This window comes from Ambystoma mexicanum, chromosome 1q (genome assembly GCF_040938575.1).
Source record: "Ambystoma mexicanum isolate Mex_15411 chromosome 1q, UKY_AmexF1_1, whole genome shotgun sequence".
Taxonomy (NCBI): Eukaryota; Metazoa; Chordata; class Amphibia; order Caudata; family Ambystomatidae; genus Ambystoma; species Ambystoma mexicanum.
The window spans coordinates 1,426,964,410-1,426,978,268 of NC_090922.1; positions in this window are offsets into that span (position 1 = coordinate 1,426,964,410).

Below are 13,859 nucleotides of genomic sequence, written 5' to 3' on the forward strand. Positions count from 1 at the left end.
ATATTACAAGTGATAATTAATTGTCATTATCCCAGGTTTATGTTCATTGTCTAAAGGAAGAAATGATTCTGCCGAAATAGCTTCTATTGCTGCTGTGTAATCTATTTTTTCAACAGTTTTGCAGTCAATTGAAAGTGGAGCAGGAGCCAATAGGTCTGTTCATTTGGGGAACAAAGTGCTCAAAGGCTGTTCAAAATGCTCCAGCGGAAGAATGGAAGATGGGTGCACAATGAGGAGGATGATTTAGGCGGTGGTGGAAAAGGAGGCCGTTCCCAGCTATATTGAGTAAAGTTAGGTGACAAAGAGTGCCTTGAAGCTACTTCAAAGTGCTATAGGAGAAGACCGGAGAATTATGTAGGCTCTGAGATGAAGCAGTCTTGTTAGCTTATGATCCGAGTACTGAGACAAATTATAACAAAACCTGCCAAATGGTATTGGTGACTAAGCATGCAATGCAAAAACTGTTATATGTAAGAGTTCCTGAGTATAGGATAGAAATAAAACGGCATGAGTACTTAGGCATGTGATGGCAATAGCTGCCTCATGGTGTGAGTGCCTGGGCATAACATGTTATATTCTAGCAAGTAGTTGCATTCTGGATAGATCTTTTTCACAGTAAATAACACAACCAAAATTGTTCCAACATCAAACAAAATAAGTAATCCCCTTAAGCGCAATTGCCTCAGCCTTCATACCTTTCATTTTTGCAACTTCTGACCCCTACCCCATTGCTAAAACTTAACGAGAAGCAACAAACATAATGGGTAACAATATTGATATTTTTTCCCTGGTTACTCAAACCTTTTCTTGTCTCTCAGAAGTGGCGGCCATCCACTATGGGTAGGAGAGACACCATCACCCCCACCTGAGCGACATGCTGCCCTAACTCCTGAGTAACAGGCAACAAAGTCCTGATGTACTTTATTTAAGAAGGGGACTGTGCTGCCAGCCTCTCAGCAGGACCGTGCCTCCCTCTATGCTTTTCATTTTGTTTTATTTTTTACTGAGCCATTTCGGCTTTGCAACAAATGAAGCGGCTAATGATGGAAGCTGGCAGGGATCGGAAGACTAGTCCGGGTTAGGAAAGATTTCTCTTGAAGCAACTTTTCCTTCAAAGTCCATGGACCGGCAAACGTTTTGCATTTCTTTCTGTATCCTAACCTGACTTTTTATAGTGTAGCACAGCCTCCAGCTGCATTCCACAGGGCTTTCGCTAATTTTATGTGGAAACTGGCCTTGCTTATTGTTATGTGGAAACTGACACATCCTTCAGGTTGTCAGTACTGAGACACCTTGTTTCTTTTGGTCTTTTGATTATGTCACCACTTGTTAGTAACATTTTATCACTGCACAAAGTACCTTCCAGTACCGTGCAATGCGGTCTTTGTGTTTTATTGACCTAGACACCATCTAGGGAATTTTTGGTGATTGTACAATGTGCTTTTGAACATACTGGTGACAGCAGTAGTTTTTTCTTGTATTTGTGTAACTTTTTACAGAGCCATACTGCGTTTACCGCATATGGCTCATGACTGTGGCTAGTGTCTAACATGGTCATGCCACAAGGTCTTTTGTCCCTTCTGTGGCCATTTTGATCCTTGGCCTTCCCCCTGCCCTTCCAGGGCCATTATTTCCTTATTTGAGCATGCAGTTGCCCGCAAAAGCTGCTACTTTCATGGGTCCCTACTGGAAGTGGCCTGGGACTGTCTGTTCCCAATCCGCACTACTGGTGCCAGAGTGTCTGGTGTGCACGAGAGCATGAGAATCCCAGTGGTCCCTGATTGAACACTTGTGGTGTTTATGCATGGAGCAGATCTTCTCATTGTTGGGCTAGGTGCAAGCACTCACTTGACTGTGGATATGAGGAGGAGTCAGCAACAGGTCAGAACCGACTTGCAGATGGAAACAAGTATCCTGAGGAGCCGAGCAGAACAAAGGACGACTCTGAGACTCGCTGATGCGGGCTGGCACCCAAATCCAGTTGTTATCCCGGAGATAGGGGGAGCCCTGCTTTGCACTGGTCATCAGAAGACCTGTGAAGGTGCTTTGCACCCTTGTAGTAGTGGGAACAGTCACTCTCAACGTCTTCTGGTAAAGCTGCAAGTGAGCCTGTTCGGAGTATCCCTGGGCCATCCAGTGCAGCACCTTTGGGTCGCGAGATAGGAGCCTGTGTCATACAGCGAGAATTGGGCACCCCTGCGTCACTGTGCTACAGAGACGGTCACTGAAGGCAGTCTTCCCATTTTCCTTCCTGTACCCTGAGACCTGCTGCATCAGTGTTTTCTTTGTTCTTCATCTGAATCAAGGGTTATAGCTCCTGTCCAAAACTGGATCTGTATCCGCACCCGTGCGCTTGTGCACCTGGAAGCCGAACCCGAGGGGAGGAAATCGAACCTCTGACGACCATCTCTATACCTACCAGGTCTGGACCAAAACCGAGCTAAGGGCGGTGAGTAGTGAAATCACTTACCAGTGGCCCTTTGTTCATTCAAACGCATTTACGCATTGAAGGTTATTTTGGCCTTCTGTTTGGCTTAGGTAATATTCGCTTCGTAAAGCCCTTCGAAAGTCGGGAACAGCTTTGTTCATCATAGCAGATCCCCTCCTTGGAACCTGCATCACCCCTTCAGAATTCTTCCCCTAACTTTTTCCTGCTCCCTAAGAAGTTCTTTGAGATCTTTACACACGACTAAGTGCTTTTACACACTCTTTCTCCAGTCCTGGGCTTTTATGTAACTGTTTCAATTGGATTAACATACCAGAAAACAGAACCCACAGAGGACAAAGAGTTACTAATTTGCTCCTCCTAAAACATCCCCTTCGAAGATGGCCACCATGGACCCCTTCCAGGGGCTCCCACCTCCACCAGCACGTTTTCCCACAGATGATTGGGCACCGGCCCAACCAATATCGGGTCATGGAGCTCGTCGCAGGCTGAGCCGGCCCCTCACCAAGGCCTCCACACAAAGCCTAAAATGCCTGTCTGGCCTTATTCATCAGATGCAGCACCTGCAAGGTGCTTACTAGCAGCCCAAGGACTGCGAGACTTGTCCTTGGCCTCAAGCCCAGGCACTGTATCTCTCCAGGATTGAAATCACTGCACTGGTTCCCAGTGACTGCGAGGATCAAGTTCAAAACCCTCTCCATTGTCCACAAGGCCGTCTGGGGCCTTGGGTCAAAATACCTTCAACTCTCTCTTCCTAAATAGCTTCCTTCTCGAGCTCTTTGCTCATCCGCATCCAACTCCTTCAGGGTCAGCCGCTTCTCCAAACCACGAGTTGGGGGCAGATCTCTCTCCGATGCAGGGGCCTCCCTCTGGAACAGCCTTCCTTCCTCCCTGAAACTTGAGAACCATCTCCGGTTACGGAAGCACCTCAAAGCCTTCCTCTTTGCCTCCACTTTCTCTCTCCCTCTCCCCTGATAATACTACTGAAACTGCACTGAATCTGCAACTGGACCACTCACCGTTCTCGGTCCTTGGCCCAGCCACTCTCCCCTGCACTGCCTCCATGGCAACCCCTACACTACGGGACTGTGTCTGTATCCCTACAGCCCCCCTTCCCAGCACTTGTCTGCACTTACTTTGCACTTGCCACCAGCTGGCCCTTGTTATTTATCCTGTTTTCTGTATGCTATTAACCCTGTACTGCACTTTCCCCTCTCCCTTTCCCCCTTGCACTTTTCTCTTTCCCTCTACCCTTTGCACTTGCACGATCTGAATGACACCTGGCCTAGTAAGATCGTTGTCTGTCTCCCCTTGTTCCCCCCCGCCTCGTCGCACCTTGAAACCCTTGTGTATAGGCGCTTTACAAATGCCATATCACATCATATCATATCATCATATCATATCACAACCACCGCGCTTTATATGTGATATGATATGATATGGCATTTGTAACGCGCCTATACACAAGTGTTTCAATATCACATGCAGCATCCCAAAACCAGAGACCCTGATTCCAGCAACCCTGCTGGGGTATCCATAGGTAATCTGGAGCACTTGTCCTTTTGTAGATGGCTGCCATGGACCGCTTCCACAGGTCCCCACCTCCAGCAGTACGTTTCCCCACAGATGATTGAGCACCGGTCCAACCAATTTCGGGGCATGGAGCTTGCCAGCAGGCTGAGCCGGTCCCTCACCAAGGCCTCCTTCCAAGGCCTAAAATGCCTGCCTGGACCTGTCTGGGGCAAAAAGGGCATCACCATCCACCAAGGTAAATTTTTAGCATCCGTTGTCTGCACTTTGAGCCTGTATCGGAATTCCATTCCGCTCATTCTGTCTGCCATGGCTGTTCACCACCACCACCTCCCCCTAGCAATTAAAGCTCATAACTTCTTCGCATTCTCCTATTATATATCATCATAGCCCTATGCTCTTTGAACCTCTACATGACTTCCTTTATTGCTACAATCTTGCGCCTTTATGTCACGTACCCGACGTAGCCCCCATTACTTATGGCTGCAGCTTTACCGGAGAGTGCACATTTGAACCTTTTCAGGGCTTGCATTAGTGCTCCATTACATGTATCTTTCCCACATCCTACCAGATTATGCCTTCCAGCCTCGAGCTGCATTTGTACTTGGTTTGCAACTACCTGATTATGCCTTTGCAGGTTTGTGCAGCCTTTGTATTTTGTATGGCTGAAGAGCCTCGCGCTGCATATGTATTGTACCTACTTCCTACCTGAATTTGCCTTTTATAATTATAATTGGTTATTTATAACACACTTAATACCGAAGAGGTTTCTAAGCGCGGTTGGGCCAAGACAAGCATGTTGCCACTGAGCTGTACTGCCTTTGCAGCCTTGCACTGCTTTTGTATGACCTATCAGCCTCATTCTACACCTGGAACTGTATTATGTCTGTAACCCACCTACTATGACCTATCAGCACCGTGCTGCATTTGTAACAATAATCATGACCTAACAACCTTGAGCTGCCTGTGTACTGTATTAAGTCTGTAACCCACCAACTATACGTATTGTATACCTGATGTAGCACCCCGTAACATGAGGCATGGCTTTGCCAGACTGTGCACCTACCCTTGTCCCTTATGTGCCTCTATATACCTGATGTAGCCCTCGTACCATGAGGCGTGGCTTTGCCAGACTGTGCACCTACTCTAATTCTGCCCTTTTACATATGTGCTTACCTGATGTTGCCCACTGCCCCGCACCATTAGGCGTGGCTATGCCATATTATGCTTCTCAAGACCCACCTGCATGTTATAACCCTTAAGCATGTTCTTGGACTTTGTAGAATGTCACTTTGCACTTCCTGTAACTAGCACCTAGATGCTTGGAGGGTTTTGTGTGCTGCTATTAATGCAAATTAAATCCCACACACCAGAAAATTAGCCTAGTCCCCTGCTACAAGACCATACATGACTGTCATTTCCTTTCCTCCTCATATATTAAGGGCCTAATTCACAGAAATGTTTTATAACGGAAAACACCCATTGTTAGACGCTCTCTGAATCAGGGCCTAAGCCTTCCTTTGGCAATTTACTTCTGCCTTCCACATTTGACCTACAAACTCCTACTGCTGTAGGCAGTTTCTGGCTTATGGAATTAAGATGGCAAAGAAAGTCTTTTTAGTCCACAATAACCCCCAAACTTCCAATCTGGCATGGCAGTGCTCTACAGCAATTGTCTCACTGTTGAAGGCTGTGGGACGGTTTAAGCATGCATAGTTTCACAAAGAGATGCTCATTTGGGAGGTGGGAGCTTCTTAAAAACATACTCTTAACAGAGTATTAAGCTATTGGCTTCATCAAGGGCAGTAGATGGCTATGGGCCAGGCAGGCGTCCCCCCTGTCTACAGGACGCTGCTGCCTATTATAGAGGTTAAAATGGAAAGGCTGTAAAAACTACTGGTTGTGGGTGCTAGTTGACTGCAGCAAAAGCTGAAACTTAAACTTAAAACAAATATTAAAGTGAATTGTGCAGCAGTGAAAGGCTTTCTGCTCCCCCAGGTGGGAGATTTACAGGCGGTCCCTGCTGCATCCACTGCCCATATCTACGCCCCGGGCCGTTTCCTGTATTGCCCGCCGGTTGAAACGGCCCTGACCAACTCACCCAATGTCTCTTTAGTAGATGCATGTGTGCAGCAAGGGATGTGTTTTTTGTGTTATGTGTTGCATGAAATAAAGCCCCCAGTGTCATATACTTGGGGTGCGCATTGCATACAGTGTGAAGCGTCTTTGCATATGATTGGATACAGCGTGAAGCATCTTTGCCTATGATTGGATACAGCGCGAAGCGTCTTTGCGTATGATTGGGTGTGGTTTCAGGATCAGAAGACCAAACAAGCAAATTGCTCGCACTTTACTGGTTACAGTGAATATCTTGTGACTTGCGCACAACGCACCATATTCTAGCCTCACAATCTTTGGCTTCTCTCACGTGAAGGTGACGGGCTAGAGGGCCAAGATGGAAGGAGCTGTTTGAACTGATGTGTATGATGCAACTTGATTTCCTTTTTAGCACCTGAGGAGCAGCGCCAGACAATTTGGCGGACAGGCGCACAGGCTTAATCCAGCAATATAAGGGCAAGTGTCATTCAGGGCATAGGCATCAGACAGCAATGCAGGCTTACTCCCGCCTAGATGCCTTTGGACTTGGTGCACTATATAAATTGCTAAATAAATAAATCCAGCAATATTACATTACATTATGGCCACCGTTGCCTCTTCGGCTGTGCGCCATATTGATTTATACAAATTACCCCCAGGTGCATGCCTCTGTCTGTAATCCTTTCTACAATCCCGGCACTCCTCACACCACAATCCCTTTCCTGCCACCCTGCTCTTCGCTACCATCCACCTCTACTCTACAGACACCACAGATTGCTGTGATAGAAATAGTACAGGGACTCAGTACAAACTCCCTTTGGGTTTCCTTCACGCCATCACCTCGGGCTAGCAGGCCATTACCATCCTGGTAGGCCAGCCTCACAGCCACAAACACTGTAATCTAGTGGGTCTCATGGCTCTCTCACAATGCCCTCACAAAAAACCCTAAAACCTGACTGCGAGGTCCACTACCTTGCTAGTGGTTTTTGATCTCATGACTGAACCTGAAGATGTTGGGGATACCTACTTCTATTGTTGTCTACCACTCATTGCTGGGGGATTTATAGGTGGAGTGGGTCATCATTTATATTGTCGTCTCCTTTTTCATTTTCTTTGCATAGCCTTTAAATGTACTCATGGTCTTACACCTTCCTATTTATCTTCATCCCCACTTTAAGATTTCTACCACCTTATGCTACACAAACAAATCTCCCACAGAGCACCTCTGCAGGCCTAACCGTTCGCACATCCACACGTATCGATTCATGACTAAGCTCCGCTCTTTCAGTTAGAACATTCTCCCACACCAGCGGATCTTGGACTCTTTCCTATGGATAACATTCCACAACGTCTCTCTGCCAAACCCCCATGAGATAGACTGTTACACAGGAATCAGGTCCCACTAATGTTTATCCACCTCCTACATTTCTTATAGTGCCTCAAGCAGAGAGTTCCCAACAAGTGCAATAAGGGTGCTAAACAAGACCACTTAAATTCCATTCACTTACATATCAAAGCCCCTTTCTTTTACTTAAAGAGACTACTTGATGTCCATAACCACAGCTTAGTTTAATTTCATATTTTGGGGTATTTGGGGTATTTCACACCCTGGAATCCTTTGCACCCTCTTTCTTTATCGGACCACTGTCTTGGACTCCCCCAACGACTTGTCAACAATATTTATGCGACTCCATGCCTCCATCATCACGATCATTAACCTAATTGCTCCACTTGTTTCAAAAAGACCAACATCATACACCAAATCTAACAACAATTGATTTGATAAAAAGCTAGTTACCTTAAAAATAAAAACCCTATTACAGACAGAAACCTATACTCCAAATGGCTAGCACACCAGCATGCTTGAGCCACCCAAGTAGCTACCATAAACGGATATGGAGATAAAGGAAGAGTTACCTCCGCACTGGGATCTCTGGAGCTCAAAATAAATCTGCCCATATGCTCTATATCTACAGCAAGCTACCCAAACCCCAGCATGAACCCCGTGCTCACACGGGATCCAAGTTCATAGTTGACAAACGTTCCAAACACTTCACTGACAAAGTTTCCACTTTCAGGTAGAACATTCCTCACCATGACATTGCTCAGGAAGAACCACATCCTCTAAATCCCACCGGCACTTGCTTCAACAACTCTCTGTCAATCACTCAGAATTGCATGCTTATAGCGGGTGCCAAAAAAAATCCCTCCAAATCCCCTAGTTTCCCATAATGCTCCTCTTTCATGAAGGAAATCACACCACATTCATCTCCATCCTCACCAAATTCTCCATTGATTCCCTATACTCAGGGCCCTTACTGCCCATCATTACAAAGGATGTGATTACGCCCTACTCAAAAAATAAACCTCTTCCCGACCTCTCTTTTGAAGGCAGGATTATGGAATGTATAGTGGAAAATGCAACACTCTACTCCACAACAAGATTCAGATGCTCCTGGAGCACAGACATTAGGTTCCTGTGCATAAGGGAATTACTACTGATCATCCAGGATCCCAACAGCCCAGCAGCTCTCATCCTGCTAGACCTCCTCAGCCACTTATGAAATGTTAGACCACAACATTTTACTATCACATCTAAGCCCGCTGGGTGGTATCCAGAGCAGCTCTCTAAATTGGTGTGCTTACTGCCTTTAAGTCAGGTATACCCAGATCAAGCTTGAACAGTTTTCTCTGCCCAAGTGCTCCAAATGTGAAGATTTGCCAAAGGCACTGCTTTTTCGCCCCTTCTTTTCATCATTCACCTAAAAATGTTCAATTTCTGATTTCACCTTTATGCAGGTGATTATAAACTTACGATCCACCAAAAGCTCCTTTTCACTGTTGTGAGTGTCTTAAAAGTTCAGGATTCTTGTCAGAGCATGCTCAGTGATATGATTGCTTTTTAGTTCTAATTCTGAGATAGAAACCTTTAACTAGATGAAACAAATTCTCTAGATTAGTTCCAGGGATCACCAATGGGGTGCCTCAGGAAGCCAGGTGCCATCCAAAGTTAGTTGATGGTGGACCCAAGGGTGGTATGGGGAGGTGCCACTTCAAACTGTCCACCGGTCCACATCGTGTGGCAAGGGGCAGCTACAAGAGAAACGTATGTGCTTTTCCTACCCTTCAGCCAGAGATCACTTTTTCTAACGCTCACCATATCACGTCATCTGTGCTGAGTCCTAAAGACAGAAAATGTTCAACAAGCGGAGCAGTGCGTGTTTGTGTCCTAGTACAAGAATGAGATTCCATAATGCATATTTTCACCAATCTACTTGTTTTGGCCATCTATATTTTTTTGCAGGGACACATTATTAGATATAGACTGTTCAAACGGTTACATATGGTGTGGGTTTTTAACGTCCATGTTCTCGATTTTACCAAAAGTTTCTTTATCTGCACAGTGTACTTACACACATAGCAGCCACTACATGGAAAGTGATCTTGTGCTGAGCCAATTCCACATAGCTGACTTAAAGGTTGAGGGGGGTTTACTTCATTGTCAGCTGTCATCAGCATCTGTTTCAAATGATTTCCTTTTTTAAAGGCAAATAGTGGATGTTGTAGACTTGAATCCTCAAGGTGACGCAGATTCCAATTTTTGAGGATGAGATTCCTGATTGCATTACTGAGAGTACTAAATGTACTAGCGCATACCAACTGGTCAGATTGGTGTTTATTTCTCGAGACAGATAAATTATCTCTACTTTGAAAATGTGCTTGTTTGGCAGATCGCTTTATCAGCTTGTTGGGATAATCTCTTTTGTGCAATCTCTCTGTGAGGATTCTGGATTGAATATGATCATCCTCGATATTGGAATAATTGCTTCTCGCTCTAAGATATTCTCCGTAAGGGCTGTTATTTTATTTATTTTATTTATTTATCTCTACTGCACCATAGCCCGCAAGCATCAGGGCGCAAAACAGACAATATAAATAGTAACGGCTGAAAGGAACCAGTTTATGCGAACAGAGTTGTTCCTCAATGCTTGTGGGTGAAAAGATTTAGAATGTAATATGATGTTTCTGTCCGTACCCTTACAAAACAGATCTGTCACCAAAGCAAAATTATGAGCTTTACTAGTGAGATCCAGAAATACAATTTCATAAGAATGGCTATGGAGTGTAAATCGCAAGTGTTCATTACACCTGTTAATCCATGCTACAAATGCAGTCATATCACCCAATCTAGTATCGCAGACCATCAGGATGTCATCTATGTAACGCTTGAATAATCTAATGGCTGGGAGAAAAGGGTTTTGGTTAGAATAGATGTACCACTGCACGAATCTTGCCATATACAAATTCACAAAAACAGGTGCAAAAGCGGCACCCATTGCTGTGCCCTTTATTCACAAATAGAAATTCTCTTTAAAACAGAAGAGAAGAAACTTTTAGTGAGAATAATTTATAACAGATCACTTCACATAGTGTGCGGTTTCACTCGTTCATCCAGAAAAGTCTCCATAATTGGTTCTGCCTTAGTTTGTGGGACATTGGAATACAAGGCTTCCACATCAAGTGTTACCAAGACATCCCACACTGGATTGAACTCTAATGAAGCCTTTTAGGCTGAACATATTCTCAGCTCTCACAGCTTCACCTCACTGATGAGGCCCAACAAGGCTGAAACATGTGTATGGGTTTGCTGTTTGTACTCTTGTTCAGAGAGGAATCGCCATAGCATTTCGGTGCTGGACTGCCCATGTGGACGGGACAAAGCCTGATATGCAAATGGGTATTTCCCATCTGTGAAAGGTACAGTGAGAAAAAAGTGTGTGCTGCAAACTCATCTCAGAACAGGTTATCATGCCATGTTCTTTCTGGAAAGGAGCGCCTGCTACCTTTGTTGAAATATTCCCAGCTCTGCCTGGGTTGAGAGAAGCTGGCTTTACTGTATAGAGGAAAAAATGAAAATGAGGGGGTGCAAGAATTTGAATGCCTGACCATACACAATCTGCGGCAGATGTGAGGTCAGCACCAGCCTTGTGAATGCAATTTAAAAGTTAGCACTCCAGAGATAAAGAACAACTATGCTCCTTTCTAGTCCTAACTGAGTAATGTCACAAATCATTGAAGAATGTTGCTGCCAAAACCATAACTCTAGGGAAAAAGGTGGGGGGATCATTTGGTCAGATGAATCTAGATTTGCCTTAAAAGACAGCAAGAATGACATCCTCATCGCACACACAATGGGGTTCAAGGTTGTTCACATTATTCTCACTGTAGATGAGGAGTGGGGAGTGTATTGTCTTAACTTCGAGGAACTCAGAATGTCAGAGGGAAATTTCTCTGTAGTAGAAAGAGAAGCATTAGCCGTGGCAATTTTATACCTTTATATCTAGGTGGTAATTAGGCTTAGAGAGCTTTAACTTTACAGTGGTATATCTGCCAAGCACCAAGAATGCGACTTGCTTACCCCATCTCCCCATTAAAATGCCCCAATCACCACTGAGCCTACTGATTAGGTTGTTGCAGTGGCCAGTGTAGGTTTACCTGCCCTCTCAGATGACACGTGGGAGCAAGCCACAGAAGGAGATACCAGAATTAAGTGAATACAGTATTGGACTATGAGTGGGTGCCTGGGAAATCTACCCTAGAGAGGAAAAGGGGACCTTAGCACAAAGTCAAAGATGAGTTATGCATTATGGGTGGAGCCTGGGTAAACAATCAGGTGTCTGGCTCATGAGGGTCATTTAGGCTAAACCTAACAAAGAGGATGCAGTGATAAGTATTCTGGAAGCCGGGCATACACTCTGCAACTGAGAGACTACTCGGGTACTGTTGTGAGTTTGCAAACAGTGTCAAATACAAATCCAGCATGGCACCTACCCAGAAACCTGTCCCAGTTCCTTTGGTACGGTTGATGTTACAGAACCCATCCAAGTCTTAGTCTGGGGTGCCATATTTATCCTCGTTATAGTGGACTATCATTCTAAATGGATTCAGTAGAGGACAGTGAAAGAGGCTACTAACTCTGAAATTATCAAATTCCTAAGGAGTGTAACGGGTTCCTCCGGCACCATTTGGGAAATCAGAAGGTGTTTCACAGTGCGCAATCCTAGATTTAACCTCAAGTACAAAGAAGATAATTTTTTGGGTCCCAAAAGGATCTTTGCTGTAAGGTGTTATGTGGTGGTTCAACCAATTCGAGAAGTATGGCCTCTGGGATGCCTCAACAAGTGCAATGCACAGGGTGTCCCAGAGAATGGAAATCCCTTGGACTAGATGCCTTCATCCAAATCTAATCAAACCACACTCAAATCTGCCTTGGGCCCTAACAACTAGATCACTGCACTACAGACTTTCCTGGGTGGCAGCAACAACAACTCAGGACACGGACCCTCACCTATGAGCCCTAAAGCAAGCTGTTTGTGTCTGGGAGGGTGCACGCCCACCAAGTCACCTTCTTTGATGAAGGACTATGTGAATAAGTAATGTGTATAGTTGTCTATGGGCAGGCGAAGTGTTGTGGGTTCTTACTGTGAGTTCTCAGAGGGAAGCTTTGCTGTGGGGATACACAATAAAGTTCTGACTACATGTTACTCTGCCAAAGAGTAATGTGGCAACATCTTATGCTTACTGCAACTTATAATTCAGGTTGGAGACTGCAAGATAAAGCAGCTCAGTACAGCACAGGAAAATTACATTGCCATAGGAAAAAACCCAAACCAATATGTTTATTGAATCACTACAAGCAGAAGACAGTCTTTTCTTTCACTGGGTATATTATTCCAGGTATGCTTTGAAGCTGAACTTGATCCCCAATTAAACATTTGCAAGTTATTTGAATTAGAGAAACAAAAGCCAACATTAAAAACCCTTGAAATCCCCAATGTAAAGAGGGGCAATTTCTATATGGGATTATGAGGTGAAACATTTAGCAATCCCAATATACTTTTCTGAATGAGAAAATAAACAGAGAATTATCCAACAGGACCTTTCTCTTACATATGCACCCACGGCAGCTGCAGTCTGACCAGTGGTGGAACAGGAACAATGGAACTAGTGGTACTTTTTCTTCATTCAAATAGGAAGGAGTGGGTTGGCTGGACAGATGACGAGGGGCAGGGGGATTTTGGGGTACAGGTAGAGGGGACCAGGATCACAAACCTTGACTGAACAGAGAAGCAGGGATTTTAATCCACTCTGCAGATTTCACCACATACCTTCCAAGCGTTAGATATGGAGATTCCTTGAGGCAAACCTCCAGCACATTATTATTCATGATGTTGAAAACGTTTGATTAGTGACATAAAGCAACTTTTTTTTTGCATGTGAAGATAGTAGTCATCATGGATATAAACTAATAATTAAATGGGTGCTTTGTGTTGTTCGCTTTAACTATCAGAGGAGCTTTGAGAGCTCTTTGAGTTGGGAGCATTCCATCATGCATATGAAAGGCTCCGTCACTGATAAAAACTAATGTGTTTGCAACCTGAGCACCTTAGCGACCTGCAGAGCCACGGAAGCTGTGTGTGTGTCTGCCTAGTTGAGACTTGGAAAACTGGCAGCGCTTGAATGTACCGCCCGAGCTGATTCCATGACTGGCTCCGGAGAAATAAAAAGTGTCCAAACGTGTTTTCTGAGTCTGCCAAAAAATTAAACATAATGGGGCCCCGAAAATCCTAATGCCGGCTTCTTTGTGTCTCTTCTACCTTAAGTGCCACCTCACATGGTCATGTTGACAAATTGTGCATTTTTCCCTTAAATTCGCTCTGCCACGGGTGGCATGGACAACTTTTCAGCCATTTTACTTTTCCCTCATTTATTTCCTTGCAGACTT